Source organism: Leopardus geoffroyi, chromosome B4, assembly GCF_018350155.1.
Source record: "Leopardus geoffroyi isolate Oge1 chromosome B4, O.geoffroyi_Oge1_pat1.0, whole genome shotgun sequence".
NCBI classification, from domain to species: Eukaryota; Metazoa; Chordata; class Mammalia; order Carnivora; family Felidae; genus Leopardus; species Leopardus geoffroyi.
Window position 1 is genome coordinate 52103579 of NC_059341.1, and position 19199 is coordinate 52122777.

Sequence of the window (19199 nt, forward strand, 5' to 3'; positions counted from 1 at the left end):
CCCTTCATGCTAGCTAAGGGACTCTTTAATTATGATTCTGATAGTGTTATCAGGCTTGCTTACAGCCTTGGAATTTATAGATAGTGACTCCCTCTAGAACAAAGGGCAGGTTTGATTGCCTCTCATGAAAAATTTAGCTTCCCTAAATTTAGCATTTGTTTCCGTAATACAACCCACTGCATGTGCAGGTGTCATATGGCCTTCATCCTATCACCCTGTGGGAACTAGAGTTTGGGGAAGAAGAAATGCTAATACTATAATTACTGCTATTGCTATGAGTAATAAAATATCTTTCATCTCTGATCCAAGAGTCTTGTGTCTTTTGCCAGTATCCATGAAACTGGAACAGGCAAATTCATTAACTGCCAAGTAGAGTAAAATGTCAGCTCTTTCCAGTTGTTGACAATATTAAGAAGGTATTCTAAGAAAACTTATACCAATAAATTAGAAAACTTAGATAAAATCAACAAATTTCTTGAAAGACACAATTTACTAGATCTCTTTATGACGTTGAGAAAGGTAAATTTTTCTTAGACAAGACACACACACACACACAAACACTACCTATAAGAGGAAAATAAATAAATAATTAGACTTCAACAAAATTAAAATATTTTGCTCTTTTTTAATGGGCCGAATATTTAAACAGAAACTCCTCAAAAGATATAGAAATGGTCCAAAAGCGCATGAAACAATTCCCTACATCATTAGCCATCAGGGAAATGAAAAATAAAACTATAATGAGATATATCACTGCATACACACTACGGGACAGCTAAAAATTAAAAAGATTGACAATGCCAAGTGTTGACAAGAATAGGAAACAAACAGGGGCGCCTGGATGGCTTGGTCGGTTAAGCGTCCGACTTCGGCTCAGGTCATGATCTCACAGTCCATGAGTTCGAGCCCCACGTTGGGCTCTGTGCTCACAGCTCAGAGCCTGGAGCCTGTTTCAGATTCTGTGTCTCCCTCTCTCTTTGCCCGTCCCCTGTTCATGCTCTGTCTCTCTCTGTCTCAAAAATAAATAAACGTTAAAAAAATAAAATAAAATAAAATAAAATAAAATAGAATAGGAAACAAACAGAACTTTGTTATACTATTAGTGGGAATGTGAAACAGTATAACCACCTTGAAAAATAGTTGGCCAGTTGTTTTTTTTTAAGTTTTTATTTCTTTATTTTGAGAGAAAGAGAGAGCCCACAAGCATGAGTCAAAAGGGGCAGAGAGAAAGGGAGAGAGAAGCCCAAGCAGGCTCTGTGCTATCAGCAGGGCTCCATCCCATGAACCATGTGATCATGACCTGAGCCAAAATCAAGAGTTGGACACTTAACCAGCTGAGCCACCCAGGTGACTCTAGTCAGGTAGTTTCTTATCAGTTAAATGTATACTTATTATATAGCCCAGCATTTCTTACTCCTAGATGTTTTCCCATGAAAAAAATGAACATAAACCTCTACAAAAATTTTCATACTAGCTGTGTTTAAAATAGTGAAAAAATGGAAACAAAAGAATATCAACAGGTGAATGGTAAGGAAATTATAGTGTATCCGTACAATGGAATATTACTCAGCATTGAAAGGAAAGAACTACTAATACACATACACAACATGAATGAATCTTAAAACCATAAAGCTGAGTGAAAACCAAAGTGAATATACTATTGGGTTCCATTTATATGAAGTTCTAGAATAAGCAAAACTAATCTATAGTGACAGAAATCAGATTATTGAGCCTGGGGATAGAGAACTGACCACAAAGCATTATGAGAAAGGCTTTGAGTGTTATGAAAATATTCTCTATCTTGTTCAGTGTGATAATTATAGGGAATATAAACACCCATGCACATACTTCAAAGCTCATCAGATTGTACTGTTAAAATTGGTGCATTTGTTTTATGTAAATTATACTTAAAGTGATTTTTTAAATCATGATCATTCTCACTACTTATAAAAAAATTCACTGGGTTTTAATCTCACTGAAACTTTATCTAAAAAATATGAATAATACTCTATCACAGAGGCAAGAGAATTCTACTAAATAATTCATATAGACTATTTAGCACAATGCCTTGATCAAAATGAGAATAATTATAATGTAAACTAAATAACTGCTGAAAATGTCAAGAGTAGTATGGATGGTGCTATCCATTAAGTTTTCCTGGCGGGGTGATTTCTGAGATAATCAGGAAAGAAAGACATGAATTACTGGGGTGAACATTCCATGTAGAAAATGTCAGACAAAAGCACTGAGATAAAATTACAAAGATGAGTGTAGTAATGGGCAACCATCAGGTGTATTCAGCTGCATTAGACAGATGACAGCTAATCATAATGAAAATTGAGAAAGAAGTTATAGAGGAAGAGAAGCTATGAGGTAATAAGTCCAGAGATGCAAAAGCTGGAGTACGAAATAATAGGGCATGTTAAACCAAGTACAGAAATTATATTGGTGTTCAGAGAAGGCCATCCTGAAAGCTACATGTGATGTAAATAGAAGCAGGACATGACTTGAGACCAAGAAATGAATTTGAAATTTATCACTCTGCTATGCAAGACACAAGGAGGCTTAGACTAGAAAAGAAAGAAAAATAAGCAAGCAATACTGTGGGGGAATATTTTCAGAAATTGGCTCTAATTAGAAGCAAAAGAGAAACAGGCGTTGCCAACGACTTCAAAGTCTTGAATTGGAAAAACAGGTTGTTCATACACAGTATCTACAGGAGGAGAACAGAAAGGAAAACTCGTAAGAGTGAATTAGTATTATAAAAAGAAAATAGAAGAGACGTTAGCGATTATGTTAATCACTAGTGCTTGTAGTAGTTTCCTGTGGCTATTGTAACAAAGTATCAAAAACTGAGAGGCTTAGAAAAACAGAACTATATTGTCTAACAGTTCTGTAGGCTACAGGTAGATCAAGGAATCTGCAGAATTGGTTTCTTCCCAGGGCTGTAAGGGACAATCTGTTCCATGCCTTTCTTTCAGCTTTTGGTGGCTTGTCAGCAACTGATGGCCCTTGGCTCTGGTTGGTTGACCTTGATCTCTGCCTTCATCTTCATATAGTTTTCTCCCTATGTGTGTGTCTGTGTTTAAATTTCCCCTTTTTATGAGAAAACCAATCACTACAGATTAGGGCCCCACTCTACTCTCAATGTGACATCATCTTAACTAATTATCTGCATTGACCCTATTTCCAAATAAGGTCACATTCTCAGATATTGGGGGTTAAGATTTCAACATGAGAATTTGGGGGGTACAAAATTCAACCCATAGCAGTGCTGTTCACCAAATATGTCTAGCTATCCCCCTTTTAAGCATAAAGAGGATTGTACTTCCTCACTCTGTCTGAAATTATGTGTGGCCACATGACTTGCTTTGGCCAATAAAATGTGAAGAAAGTGACATATGCCATTTCCATCCGAAGCTTTAAAGGCCAGTGCGTAATTCACCACATTATCTCCCTTTTGCTCAGGTAATTGTGAAGGTACTTGTCAAGATCAATCTTTCATCAGCTCATGTCACTAAGGAACTAAAATGAGCAGAGCTTCCTTTCTGTCTTGCACTGGGAATGCAGCAAAAGCAAGAAATAAACTTGTGTTGCATTGAGTTAATTATTCGGGGTTGTTACTCCTGCTAGACACCTAGCCTATCCTGACTAATATAGAGATGACTGTGCTTTTACTCAGAAGAGTAGTCATTCGGGAAGTGATTGTCTATGAGTAGCCATCGTTTCACATTTTTACAAAGACTAAAAATAGATGAGACCAAATAGATCTTTGTTCTTACCATTCTTCATTAAATAGCAGTGTAATAGATTGCTTCTTTAGTGGCCCACAGTGAACTATGACTCCTTGCACAGTCCCCTCTGACCCTGACTTTGAGATTGGCTATTTGACTAGCTTTGGCCAAGAGTACACTCATAGGCATGATTAAAATAGAGGTTTGCATATGGAGTTATTCTCTTGGAATGCTTGCCCTTAGGACACTCCTTCTCAGAATGCAGTGACCATGTCCTGAGAAGCCCAACCTAGTCCCACAGAGAGGCCACGTGGAGGACCATCAAGACCTTGGCTCACAGCTCCAACTGAGTTCCTAGGAACTATCAACTTGCCACCATAGGAGTAAGCTTTCTTGGAACTAGATCCTTCAGCCACGATTAAGCCACCAGAACTGATGCCATGTGGAGCAGAAAAAATGACCCCATCAAACCCTGCTCCAAATGCAGAATTATAAGCCAATAAATGACTGTTGGCTATGTTAAGACATTAAGGGCTTGGGTTGTATTTTTAATGCAGCAACAGATAACCAAAGCAACTGATAAATGCTTTTATATAATAATCAGTTGAAAATTTTTTTAATTAACTTATTTTGTGTATCAGTAACTCCTTGTTCTTCACTAAAAGCATACATTAGCTTTATAGAGCCAAGATCATGAAGCTCTAAAACAGGACATATTCGGGTAAAACTCTGGCTCTGTTGTTTACTAGCTGGGCAACCGTGGACAAAAGACTGAACCTGTGGATCTCCATTTCTTTGTTCACATAACAAGAACAGAAAGAAATACCTCCCAGGCTTATTGTAAAGATGAGAGACAATGATTACATATAAAGTACCTGAAACAAAGTCTACACTCAGTGAATAATAAAAGTAATTGCTATTATCATTTTGTTATCATTTTTTATCATTCATCAAGTGTCTCTAGATCATCAGCTAAATGACAAGCTGGGTAGTGAGAAAACAAAGATATGCAGATGGCTGCACTATACTTTCAGGAATCTTATAGTCCATTAATTGTATTAAGTGCATCAGGGGATGGGGCGTCTGGGTGGCTCTGTCACTTAAGCGTCCGACTTCAGCTCAGGTCATGATGTCGCGGTTCGTGTGTTCAAACCCTGCATCGGGCTCTGTGCTGACAGCTCAGAGCCTGGAGATTGCTGCAGATTCTGTGTCTCCCTCTCTCTCTGCCCCTCCCCCACTTGCACTCTGTCTTTCAAAAATAAATAAGCAATAAAAAAGAATTTTTTTTTTTAAGTGCATCAGAGGAAGGCTACATGTTTTGTGAGAATACCTAACAAGGAAACCTAACTGTGATGTGTGGTCTGGGATGGTTTCTCTGATAAATATTTAAACTGAGTCCTAAGGGATAAGCTGATATTAACCATGTGAAGAAGGCTGGAGAGATCGGTGTGGACAGGAACAATAGTATGGGACTCTGAAGCAGGAAAGGACTTGAATATTCTACAAGCTGGAAGAAGGTTGCTGTGGCTCAGGCCTGGTCAGCACGCTAGAAGGTCATATAACAGAAACTAAGAAATAGGCTTATCATGTTTTTCTTAATAGCTAGCCTAGAACTAATATCCCGAGAGGCTAGTGCTATGGCTCTGTGTTACCATTTGCCAACAATGTGCAAATGCTACCTAGGAAGTTAGGGTTACTGACCCATGATGAAAAATTTCCAAAAATTGTTTCATAGGTTGGTGCCATGCTGTGAATAATAAATGTTAGTGCTTGGAAATGAGGTAACAAAAACAAGGACAATATGGAGATTTCTAATAAAGACGGATTCATTTAATTTTGAATTTTATGATTATGTCCTTCCTAGGTTTTCATGAAACAATAGGGATGACGGTTTTATTTTCCATCCCTTTACCTGGAAAAATCAGAACTATTGTACCCCCAAATCTATTTTTCCCCGACTTGGGGTGTCTCTGTAGCCTATGAAATCCACAATTGATACAAAAGGTAACAGTGTCTAGATTGATTTTTCTGTTAAATAGTTTGGCTATTTTGTAAGAACCAATAGAGTAGAGAGAGCAGATGGAGCCTTGTATGTTCTTAAGCTGAGACCATTGAATCTTTGTTTGAAATTTTTGCTTATTAAAAAAAAAAAGTACATCAGAGGCTGTAAATTCATGTTCACATTCACACACGTATTGTATTCGTTATGTAGAAACTGCATTGAGGAAACAGCACTGTAATTTTTCCATGAAATATAAATGCCAAACTCATGCATAATTTACACACATAAAACCAACAGACCATGTAGTTTTGATGTTTAATTATGATCCCTTGGTTCTTCCTGATGAGCGCCATTAATCAGTCCAATCAGTATCTGAAATATCCCATTTCTGTCTGCAAATAAACACCTAACGGGAGGTGTTGAAATAAATTTAATTGCAATGTGTGCTTTTGTACAACGCATTCTCGACCTTAATGCAATAAATGGAGTTTAAAAGCAGATAATCGAATGATTGACCAAAACAATATTTTTTCTGAGATTTTTAGGGATACATGGAAAAGTATAATTTCAAGTACCTTGAGCTTTTGCTCAAACAAAACTTTCTGCTATTTAACAAGTCTGTGATTCTTTTTAAAGAAAACCTCTAAAGTTGCTGCTTTGATACAGATAAACTGAAAAGAGCTCTTCATGCTTTCATTTGATTGTGTATTCTAAATATTCTAATCAGAATATTCTAATATTCAACCCGATGAAAACCCAAAGGCTGGAGCAAACTCTAAATGGTTTCACATTTTCTAACTCTCCAAGAACCCCTCCATGTTTTGAAAGAACAATAAATCAGACTGATAAACCAGGTTGAAAGCATTAGGACTTGGATTTTGTTTTCCCTTTACAAATCTATTCTACAGCTGTGCCATTGCATCACCAGAACAACAGAGATCCATGGAACATTTTCAAATGGCTTGAAAGGACATTTTCTCCACAGAGCCTACAAACATTTGTAACATAAACATTACCATTACTTTCCTCAAGAGTAAGCTGAAAACCTGATTTTAGCTCTGCTCCTGTCACACTGAAAGCAGCCTTGTCGTTTGTTAGGACAGCCGTTGTCTACTCTCCAGTAGCAAAGCAAGCTGAGTCAGAGGCTTCTCCAAGTCACGTCCATCACCTTCTCCGCCGCCTGCTCTGCTCCCATCAACCGCTGCGCACACACTCTGGGTCGTCTCCGTACTCTGGGCCCTTTGGACTGCACACATGGGGATTCCAGTCGGCTTTATAAATAGCCCCCGGTAATTTCATCCATCGATGTTTTAAATGCCAAAGAGTTTATACATTTGAAACAAAGTACTATTACTACTATTGTTCCTTACTTCTCAGTAGTTTTGTTCACTTTGTATTCTTAGTAAGCATTTTCAGGATGTACGGACATCAGCATAGCATAGTGGTTAGCAGCATGGACTTTAAGTCACAACTAGTGACAAAGACTAAGAAGAAGCCAAGGTGCTGTGATAGAGAACACCGGAGAAAGGAGGACCTACTTTAGATGGGGTAATCAGGAAACGCTTCCTGGAGGTGGTCGTCTTTAAACTGCAACCGAGCAGATGAGAAAAATGTCGGCTGACAAGTGGAAGAAGACCGGAAACAGAGGCTGAGCAGAAAGCCTCTTGGCAAATCTATAGCCATGAAGGGAGGCCATGGGTCTGGAGGATGCTCAATAAGAAGCAGTGATAAGGCTGAAAGATCTTCAGAACGCAGAAAAGGCAGAATCTTGAAGGGCATGGGAAGAAGTTTGGATTTTACTCTCAGTGCAATAGGAAAACTATTGAGGAGTTTTAAAAAGGAGAGTGGCATGATTTAATTTTTTTTTAATGTTTATTTATTTTTGAGAGAGAGAGTGAGAGAGAGAGAGAGTGCATGAGCAGGGGAGGAGCAGAGTAAGAGGGAGACACAGAATCTGAAGCAGGCTCCAGACTCTGAGCTGTCAGCAGAGAGTCCCATGCAGGGCTGTAACTCACAGACCACTAGATCATGACCTGAGCCAAAGTCAGATGCGTAACCACTGAGCCACCCAGGTGCTCCTAATTTCTATTTTTAGAAAATTACTTGGGGGGCGCCTGGGTGGCTCCGTCAGTTGAGCATCCCACTTTGGCTCTGGTCATAATCTCACAGTTCCCAAGTCTGAACCCCATATGGGCTCACTGCTGTCAGTGCAGAGCCCTTTTTGGATCCTCTGTCTCTCTCTCTCTCTCTCTCTCTCTCTCTCTCTCTCTCTCTGCCCTTCCCCTGTTCATGCTATCTCTCTCTCAAAAATAAATAATAAGAAAAAAAAATTTTTTTAAAAAGAAAGAAATGTCAACAGATGGTAAATTAATAATTAATTAAACAATATTTGTTTTTAAAGAAGAAAATTACTTGGGCTATCATGTAACAACTTGGAAAAATGCAAAAGAAGTAGATAGAGAAGTTCGGATGCTATCACAATAATCCAGGAAGAAGGTGATGGCGACTTGGACTGAACGGCAGCGTTGCAAGAGAGAAAGAAGAATTTGAAATATACTATAAAAATAGTAAAATCAACTCTCACCATGGTATTGACTGGTGGAGGGAGATGTGGTGGTGGTGGCATGAATTTCTTCCTGTTGATATTCATACCTGTAATATCACCAATCAGCCTGTAGATTCTCCAAAAGAGGATATGGCAGAAAAATACTTGTAGATATTACCCTTAAATATTTTCTTACAATTGTTTAGTTATTCTCTAGCCACTTTTTCAGAAACTTACAATACATTCCCCCATTTCTGCCACTATTCCTCAAATCCTGCAGAAAGACTTAGGGAAAGGTAAAAATGCTTCATCATCAGGAAAACTTTCCTTTTTAGCACCAAGCTAAGATGCTGGTATTACGTGAAGTCTAGTTTTAATCTCATTTAGTGCAGCAAAAATTATAAATCCTCCCCTATATGAAATTTGCTTTTTGCCTTACCTGAAAGCTTCAAGAACTCCCTACCTAACTTACAGTAATTATTTTCAAAGTGATTTTTGTTGTTGTTTCAAATTCTTATGTACTTACTTTCATTCCCTTGTAAACAACACCAACAGATGGTATGGAATACTTGGTTACATAATTATTAAGGCTGAATTTGGTAAGAACTCAAAGAGTAAAGATTATTCTCAGAAAAACAACTAATCTACTGCCAGAATTTTAAAGCTCCTAAAGATTTCTACCAAAAGAACATCCAAGGAAGCACGCAGTATGACTTGAAAATCTGAATTTAAAAGCCCTATATACCTGAAATAAGAATGCAGGTGCATTCACCCACAAACACTCCTCAGCCACGAAAGAGTGTGAGTGACTCTGTGGTTCTCCCTGTCAAGGAGTAGATTCTGTAACTAATCTCAATCACCACTTGATGCATATCCCCTCAAAATGCAGGCTTCCAAGGTAAGTAATTTATTCCGGCTACTTAAACACCTTTGTGGGATTTTTCTCAACAAGGGAAAGCAATGCAATTCATATGCACAGAAAATAGGTAACAGGAGAATAGTTGAGAAGATATCACAGGGTAATTTCAATGTCCAATAGCTCAGCATGATACAGTTTGAAACAACCAAAGATCCAAGTCATCTTATCTGTTGTAGTCCCAGAATTGCTTTTTTAAAGGGGATTCTATGTCTAAAGCCAGAAAACTAATCCTTAAAGTAATGAAACACAGATTAGGCAATTCTGACAGCAGAGAAGAGGAAGAGCAAACCACTGAAAACAGCACCAGGGTATGCTGCCTGGCAAGACTCCTCTGGGACCAGACTGGAACCAGACTAGGGTGAGCAACAGAAATGAGGAAGCATCTGGAAGACAAGATGTGATTAGAGAATTCCAAAGCAAAGCTTGATCCAATAGTTAACATGGCATCCACCGTTTATTGAGCATATGCCAATGGCTAGGCACTAGACTAGATGCTTTATGAATTTTATCTCTAATTATTGCAGTAATTCTACAAGGTAGGTCTTAAATATTCTTGATTTTTTGATAAGGAAACAAACCCTCATGAGGTCACATTCCTTGTTTCGAGGTCCTCAGCCAGTAAGGTAGTAACTGACAGAGCCAGGATTATATATCATCCATTTCTAAAGACAAGGATGGCCTGATAGGCAGTTCAACCTGTACAATCATACACAATGGTCCTGCTAAATAAAGCCTTTCTCTTTCCACGAAAATACATTTTCCAAAGTTGGATTAGGTTAAGTCCTAGGGTGAATTGGAGAAGCATTTTGCCTGGAAGGAAGACCATCTTGACGCATTTTCAGAAATACAGCAGAGGAGTTCAGCAAAACTGAGGGAAAACCAAGGTGGCACAGGACAGCTAGATTCTAGGTCATCTATTTTGAGCAAAACTATCAGACAGTCTGAGAGAAGAGATTGTAGAACTACCAATTGTGGCTGACTTTATGAAGAGCGTGGCAGATATTGGGAATTGTCCTCTAATATCTATTATCCCCTTCTTCTTTTTCATAACAGAACCCCCGAGTTGTAGCTGGGTTTAGCTGTTCAGCTAGACACTACACTTCTCTGCCCTCTTTGCAGCCAGGTTCCAACCAGTGGAAATAACAAATCTAGACTCTTTTCGAAAAGATTATTGCAAAGGGTTTGGGAGGAAGATCGTAGTAAGAGGACACTCTGACCAGGAGATCTGCAAGTGTCAGGCAACATGAGTTTCCTCCACAGAGAGGAGTAAAGAAGGCTAGAAAGAACTGGGTGTAGAGAAATCAGATGAAAATGTGTCAAGGTCAGACAATTGGTCAAAAAACGTTTTGCCCTGCAGCCAGCCTATTTGCTGAGAGAGACCCTTAAGGAGAGGCTGTATGCTGCCTCAGGCTGAGGGCAGGCCAAAGTTCAGGAGCCCTGGGGACAGAGAAAATCTTAAAGCTTGGCTAATAAGCATTTTGTTCCCATTGATCAGTGGAGACAAAACAATTCAGCTAATCATTTGGAAAGCAAAGAATGGGAATTTGAAGGGTCGGTGTCTGGCCTTGTCATATGTAAACGAGAGGGGCATCCCTGAGTCTTATCTAAGTAAGGGTCATTCTCTGCCATAAGCTGTTTCCCAGAACACAAAGGGGGTGGGGGTGGGGGGGTTGTTCTTTAACCACTGCTGTTTTCCAGGATCACGGGGCTCAGGTGAAGTTCAATATCGTCATAACTTTAAAAGGAATCAGCTTCAGCTTGCCCTGTACTTCATCTTTTGCCTCCTGGTGGTTGCAGCACAGATATGGTGGTGATGAGCCACCCTAAGGGAGGGTATAATCCAAAGATGGGAGGAACCTGGGTCCCTGCATGACTTTGTGAAACACAGCTGTCTACTTGCCCTGGTCAGCTCATCTGCCTCAGGACTATTAGCAAAGAGAGAAATAAGCAACTTTCTAGTTTGCATCATTTTATTGTGAAGTCTTCAATTTATGTACCCTAATGGATACAAATAGTCCCTGCAAACAATAAAGTTTTCATGTTTTTGGCATCACGATCAACCTGTAAGTACCACCTTCAGAAATGGGAGATAATATTAAATGCAGAGCTCCCTTATACTAGCAAGTACTCATATTCTCATTAATCTATGAATGCCTGAAGCATCAAAAGCTCAATTTTGCTCTTTTTATTTTTCCTGTGTCACACCAGAAAAGAGTTCTGCTTCAGTTCCTGAGATGACTTAAAAACTTTCTATTCTCCTAGTATTGGAACATAAAAAAAGGAAAATGCACTTATTTCTGATTGAATAATGTACATGAATACATGTATTTGTGGTTTTATTGGGACTCTTAAAAAGTTGCAAAAAATGGCAGAATGGCCTACTACTTGATTCAAATGGCCTTTAAGTCAGTAATAGCCTCCTTTATTGGAATGCGAACATAGGAAGATATGGAAGGTTAGCCAGGAGTGTTTAAAAGAACTAACCAATGACTACCAAATATGTATTGATTTATGTCAGACAGTTTAATGCACCCATGTGGTGTACTTTGTTAAACAGTTACATGTGTGGCTATTGTTAGTGGCACAGCTCTTCAAATTCCGAGGTCTTTCCTTTGATTATGTAAATTTCTCAAGCAGTCCTAATAACTTAAATAAGAGTTATCGATTAGTCTATGTTCTTCTAGTGAAAAAATAGTCCAATATCAAAACTGCCTAGGAAGGCTGTTTGTTCAATTTAATCTAAACAAAGAATTAGTTAAAAGTAATCACTGCAGCCTCTTTGATTCAGTGGATCATTGAATTCACTGTCTCTGCTGAGTTCCTGATGATTTTCAGATACATTTTGGAGAAGGTATTTGTCCTAGCAAGAAATGAGCCTTTATGGTTTTAATTCCCTGCATTTTCTCAGTATTTTACGTGTGGTTTTAATACGTTGTGACATTATTCCAAATCTTTTATTGTATATTGTTCCCTTTTTAAAAACAGGTTCAGGAAGAGACATATGCCAAATATATGGCATCATTTTTCACTTAAGTACTCAGAGTTTCAAAAGCATTCTTTCTTCTCCCAACCCCTCCCGCCCTCCACTCCCCATCCCCCCTTCTCCCAGTGGCTTCTGAAATGTTATACCTAAATGGATAAGCTCCCTACTGGGTACATTATCAATTAAGAACTTCTTTCTGCTCTAGGCTTTGCACTCTGCAGTAATTCAAAAATCTCTTGCATATTAAAAACAATCTCACTTCCAAAAGATTTTGTGTTTCTCCCTAATGCAAACCATCACTTAGAAAAGGTCATCTTTTTTGTATAGTGGTACCAACAAAGGAAAAAGGCATTGGCAAAACGGTAAAAAATTCATCAAAACTTTTTCCTTTCCATTCAAGCTTAAATCTTACCTATTACTACAAAATAAAACAAAAATTTACCTATCAGCGAATTTGCTAATAAATAAGTCCTTACCTGCTTTTGAAAATTCTTCTCGACAGAGAAGATTAGCAAAAGCGATTCCTATCAAGGTGATTAATAGACACATTTTCCATTTTTAAAATGAACCACTTTCCCATATTCTTACTCTATGGGCTAATACTAAACTCCACAAGAAGAAATCTTGTGGAAATGTGGACATTATTCAGTTAGATGTATCCGAATCCCTACCTTACACGTCAGGATCCTTATCCATTCTGGGTTTGGAAGGTAATATGAAATGCAATTGGGCCGAGGCCAATTTGAAGATCCCTTGTATGTGTTGTTCAAAAAAAAAGTTTACAAAGTCAAAAGTCACTTTCATGTGCATAGTGCAATAATTACATAGTTCTATTTACAGTTGATGCACTATCATTAACTGCTATATCGCCAGCACCTGTTTTAACAGAGCATGGCAGAGTAGACATACAATATACAATTATTACATTGAAAGAATGGTTGGCCTATAACAACGGCTCTGTGCTGACATCTCAGAGCCTGGAGCCTGCTTCAGATTCCGTGTCTCCCTCTCTGCTCCTCTCCCACTCGTTCTCTCTCTCTCGGTCTCTCTCTCAAAAATAAACATTAAAAAATAAAATGTCTGCTCTCAAACAACAGGTTCTCAAATAAAGTGAATACAAGATTTATTGCTAACTCATTGGGTTCTTAGAAAGGAGTGTTTCAATCTACAGAATATGTCAAAGGGGTGCATACACTCTTAATTAGCTGCACCCCACAGGACAAGTCTCCTAACCTCACTGAGATCATTTTCTCCCTTATAAAATGAAACTAATATTAATGGTCAGGATTAAGTCAGATAATGCACATATTGTGCCTGGCATTGTACTAGGCACATAGTAAATAACCCCGTAGATGATAATAATTATCTTATTTTACATGAGTAACAGGCGATGTTTATTCTACCTGGTGATATTGGTGTGATTCTGAGGGAAAGTAGCAAATTTTTATAACCCACATGAACTTTTCATCATATGTATAAACTTTTCCTTCTCTTCCTTTTTTGGAGAATAGCCAATACCTCGCCAGAAAACAGCTGCATCCTTACGCTTGATCTTCGAAAATAACCCCTCGCTCATCAAGGCCACCTCCATAGCTTTGTTATGCTATTTCTGCATGCTGATCTCCATTTGGCTGAGTCTCTGCATGGGGCCACCTGCAGGGCTTTTGTTTCTCCACCTATTTGAGTGTCCCTTTAAGTAGGAGGAAGAAAAGATTTACAAAGTTCTGACCAAAACAACCCCTTTCTCAGCATCTAGAGTCCATAACAATAAAAGGGACACGAAACTATTTACCTATTTCACTTACATCCAATAAAATTACCATTTACAAGGTGTCGCATGAAGTAGATTGCTTTTCTTTCTCTAAATAAGAACTTAAATTTCTCGCTCGCGGGGAAAAACTGATACCGAGAGAAGCAGTTCGTGAAACAATACCAGCCCGACTGGGAATGTTAGAGGCAGGGTGGGGAAGAATACAAAATTTGAACCCAAACTTTTACCACATGCTTCTATTTTAGAGGAATAATTAATCAAAAACATACTGAATGTCACGTTTCCTCGGATGATTATTCTCCCAGCCATGAGGCCGCTTTTCATTGTTTCTTGGGATGATACTGAATAGAGATATTCATTGTACAACTCAAGTTGGGGAGAGAAACTGGTTGCTATCAACTCTGACCACAACAGACGTAAACTAACAAGACTCCAATATTCTTTCGGAAGCTTGGACTTTGGTTTTCTGGAAACTATAAAAAGAAATCTTTTTTGTTGTTGTTGCTGCTCTGTTGCTGTGTTAGGTTCCTTGTATTGCTTCCCATTCAGCCTTGTCTTAAGAGAAAAGCTTTATCCTGCATACCTATTAGTAAAGAAAAAGGTCTTAGAATCCCTACACAAAAGAATTATTTGCTGGATGGGCCCTGCTGTAAATTTACATTCATTCCTCGTTCCTCAGGTGAACCTGTGACTCCATAACAAAATTTTGAAAAGATTAGGAAGAAGATGGTGGGATTAAAGGGGAATCTTGAAACTCTCTGAATCCAATAATCCCAGAAGAACTTTAAAAGAAAAAAAAAATCAAGCATTAAAAGAGAGGGAGTGGTTCCCTAACATAAACAAAGGAGGATCTGCCTTAATAGAGAAGTTGACATCTTCTCCCCTTCTTTTCCAGGCTCAGCCACTAGCAACAAAGAAAAGGCCTCGTTTGCACAGCTGCTGCCCTAAGAACTGAGTCACAAAAGGCTGAAACTTTAACTTGAATTTGAAGGAAAAAAAAATCACAAATGTCAGGGAAGTCAACAAAGAATCAAGAAACTTCGTGAGGTCAGGAAGAAGAGTTCTAAAGGGAAAACCCTGTGTGGTGAAAGGAAACCCGTCTGTGCTGGAAATCAGAGTCAGATAAAACACACGGAGGCCGAGCTAGGCATCCATCCCCTCTGAGCTCTGAAGCTGGAGATCAACTCGGTTCATCAACTCGGCTCTCACTGTGAAAACTGGGGCCAAGTGAGGGTAACTTCAAGAGCCAGCTTGATAGTATTTCTTCTAACTTCCGGAGTCCTAAGGATGTGTCTCCGTCGTGGGGAGAGGTCGGCTCTGGGAAAGACAGAAGGAAGTAGCAGTTCATTTATACCCCCTTCATGTTTGATATTTTTCGTTTGCGTCTTTTTTTTTTTTTTTTTTAATATCATTTAAAGTCTCACAAACGCAAAAAACAACTAGTAAAGTCTCTTGGGAAAATAAACAATATACTGGCTCAGGCTGTTCATTATTTATAAACTACCAATTTCCAAAAAAGGTGGAGGCTTCCATACAATAGACACTATGAGAACACTATGACAATTAGAACATTAAGTCAGGAGTAAAAACAAAAAGGTGGGACCTAATGAGGGCAGCCCCCCACCTGAAGGCAGGGAGGGGAAAAATTGTACCAGAAAATACAGAACAGTTTTCACCTTTATCATGTCAGCTGTGATATACAGAATTAAAATTTCAGTTCAATAACTAACTTGGATTTAAACAAAATTAAACATTTAAAAACATTTTTCAGCTCAATTGCAGTGAATTCACTTCATATTCTTTTTCATTCACCTTCCAGCTACAATAAAAAAAAAATGCTGACAGAATCTCAGGTACAGTTTTAGTAATAGTAACTAAATAAATGGTCATGGCATACCTCCTATGTACTAGCCTCCTTAGAGTCTGGATTCTAATGAGAAAGAGAAACATAAACAAATAATCACAATGCAATATGATTGATTTTGGTTGCATTTCTTTGCACATATACTATGGTAGAGGTCTTGTGGAGCTAGAAAAAGAAGCCCTTAACTTGACTGGGAAAGAGAAAAGTCCTTACTAACACTTCATATGAGTGACACATGGGCCAGGACTCAAAAGAAGACTAATTTTGGAGGTGCCTAGGTGTCTCAGGTGGTTAAGCATCCTACTTCGGCTCAGGTAATGATCTCATGGTCTGTGAGTTTGAGCCCTGCATTGGGCTCTGTGCTGACAGCTCAGAGCCTGGAGCCTGTTGCAGATTCTGTCTCTCTCTCTCTCTCTCTCTCTCTCTGCCCCTCCCCCCCCTCAAAAATAAAAAAATAAATAAACATTAAAAAATTTTTTTTTAAAAGAAGACCAATTTTCCAGATGCAAATGAGGGAGGACATTTCCAAAAGAAATCATGCATTCAAAAAGAACAGAGGAGGAAAGGCCATAGTGCATTTCACCAATGAGGGGCTAGGGATAAAGTTGGAAATACAGCTTAAAGCCTTGAAAAAGGTTGTCTTCTAGAGAAGACACTGAAGATCTTTTAAACACCTATGTGAAAGTATCCTATTTGAGTTTTAAAAGACACTTGAATATTGCAATTTGGGGAATGGATAAGAATAAGGATGAAATTGAAGTCAAGAAGGAGGTTGTATTAGGGTTCTCCAGAGAAATAGAACCAATAGAAGGTGTGCACATTATAAAAAGAGGTTTATTTTAAGCAATTGGTTCACATGATTATGGAAGATAACAAGTCTAAAATCTGCAGGTTGGGCTGATAGGCTAGAGACTCAGGAGAGCTGATGCCTCAGTTCTGGTCCAAAAGCTGTCTGCTGTAGCACCAGGAAGTCCTTCAATGTTGCAGTCAAAGTCCAAAGCAGTTTGCTGAAAGTTTTCTCTTGGCTCAAGGGAGGCCAGTTTTTGTTTACTCAGGCCTTCAACTGATTGGTTGAGGCCCACCCACACTATGGAGGGGAATCGGTTTTACTCAAAATCCACTCACTTAAATGGTAATCTCATCCAAAACACCCTCCCAGAAACATTGAGAATAATGTTTGACCAAATATTTGGGTAACTTGTGGCCCAGCCAAGTTAACAATAAAGTTAACCATCACAGAAGCTATTAGTGTATAGAGGTCTCCAGTGTATGTAAGGGATAGCAAAGGATCTGGACTAAGTTCGGAGCAATGAGAAAAATAAATCGAAGAAAAATAAGTCAAATTTAGGGAAAAGTTGGATACGAAGATGAAAAAGAGGGCATTTTAAGGGTGAATTCAAAATTTTTAGTTTGAACAAGTAGGTGGTATAGAAAATAAACCAACCAATTAGCTCCAAGGATATATTTTTCTCTTAATTTCTTTTCTTTCTTCATTGTAAGGCCAAGTTTCTTCTGCTTCCTGGTGCCTATATTCACCATTCACATTTTTTTTTCTTGTTGTATATTTTGTCCTTGCTTCGTTTAAGAACCATTACAGTTAAGAAGGTATTTCAATGATCAGATTTCATGTGTAAGGATACATATATTTCTCGATCTATTTTGAAAACACAGAAAAAAATCTGTTAAATATACTTCTTTGCCTCCTAACAAAATGTATAAATACTTAAGAACAAGAATACATAAGAAATGATCACAGAAATAGTGACAACATTTTGAGAACAAGAAGCAGGTAGCTGAATGACAAATCAAAGGAAAACAGAAAGTCAGGTAAATGGATTTCCCCACAAACCCCCAGAAGGTCTCAGCAATTGGAGAAGCAAAGCACCTCTGGAAGAAGAAGGAGTGGAGTTCAAGTGGAGTGAAAGCAGGACTACTTTTTGAAAGTCTGATATAAAAATCAATTAAATCTCTAAATCAACCACCCAGCTCCCTGCAACTAGGAGCCTACCTGTCACTAACTCCAGCAGAAGACTGGAGGTTTTGTCTTTGGTGAAATTGAATCAAAAGGAATATGAACTTGACAACAGGCAGAACTGGAGGCAGGAGATGTGTGCCAGGATGAAAACCAGGATTAAGTGAAAAATCTCCAGTCTGCACGGCAAAATCTTCAATGCCTTTACCCATTTGTTCCCAGAATCTGGCAGCCTGGACTATAAACCTCAAACAGGAGATAAGAGAATCACTCTCAAGAGAAACCGACCAACCCAAGAGAAAAAGGACCCACAGAGGCTGACAGCTCTAGAAAAAGCCAGGTTTGGTCCTAATCATCCAACAAGCCCTGTGACCACACACAGAGCCTTCCAACATCTTTCTGGTCCCTTACTGTTAAATATAAAAAGACAGTCAAGGATCACTGGGCATGATGAAGGCTTTTAATATGAAAGTAGAGGCCAAAATAGGAACAGTGGATGACATAGAGCACAATAAGCAAAAGATAATGTCATAAACAAAACTCTAGTACCCTCAAGTAGAGAGGAGAAACTACTACAAATCCATGAAATGAAAACAGGAGGCTTTCTTAAAAGTATTACTCAGAAAAGAAGCACTCCTAGAATTTAAATATGATAGAAATAAAATGTGAATAAAAGTGTTAAAAAGATAAACTTGAAATTGCCCAAAAGGAAATAAAACCACCAATAAGTAAAAAAATATATATAAAGAAGTTGAGAAGAAGAAAATCAGCATGAAAGTTCAACATTCAAGTGATAAAATTTCCAGGATTGGGGAACAGAGAGGAAATTATCAAAGAGAAAACACCAAGAAAGTTCCCAGAACTAAAAGAGGTAAGTAACTTTTCAGATTGAAGGAGCCCAGGTGCCCGGTGATGACCCAACCCAGTTAAAACACACATACACACACCAAGGCATATTATAGAAAAACTTCAGGATATCAGGAATAAAAAAAAAAAAAAAAAAAAAAAAAAAAAGTCCTAAAAGCTTCTAGAGAGAAAAAGCAGATCACATATGAAGTGATCAGGAATGAAAACAATATTGGCTGATTAACAGCTCTGAAAGTTACAGTGCAGTCAAAATTCCAAAAGAAAATCATTTGCAACTTAGAATTCTAACCCATTCAAATTATTGAGCAAGTGTGATAACAGAATGAAGACATTTTAAGATAAGCAAGATCTCTGGGCGCCTGGGTGGCTCAGTTAGTTGAGCGTCCGACTTAACTGGCATAACTCTCCTTCTACTTCCCAGCTGTCCTTTCATTCTTTGCAGAGTGGAAGGCAGTGGGAGTTGGGATAGTACTAGGCTGTGTGTGCAGGCAGCTGGGCTAATCCCTACTCTGGCAATTCTGTGAACATGTGGGAGCTGTCAC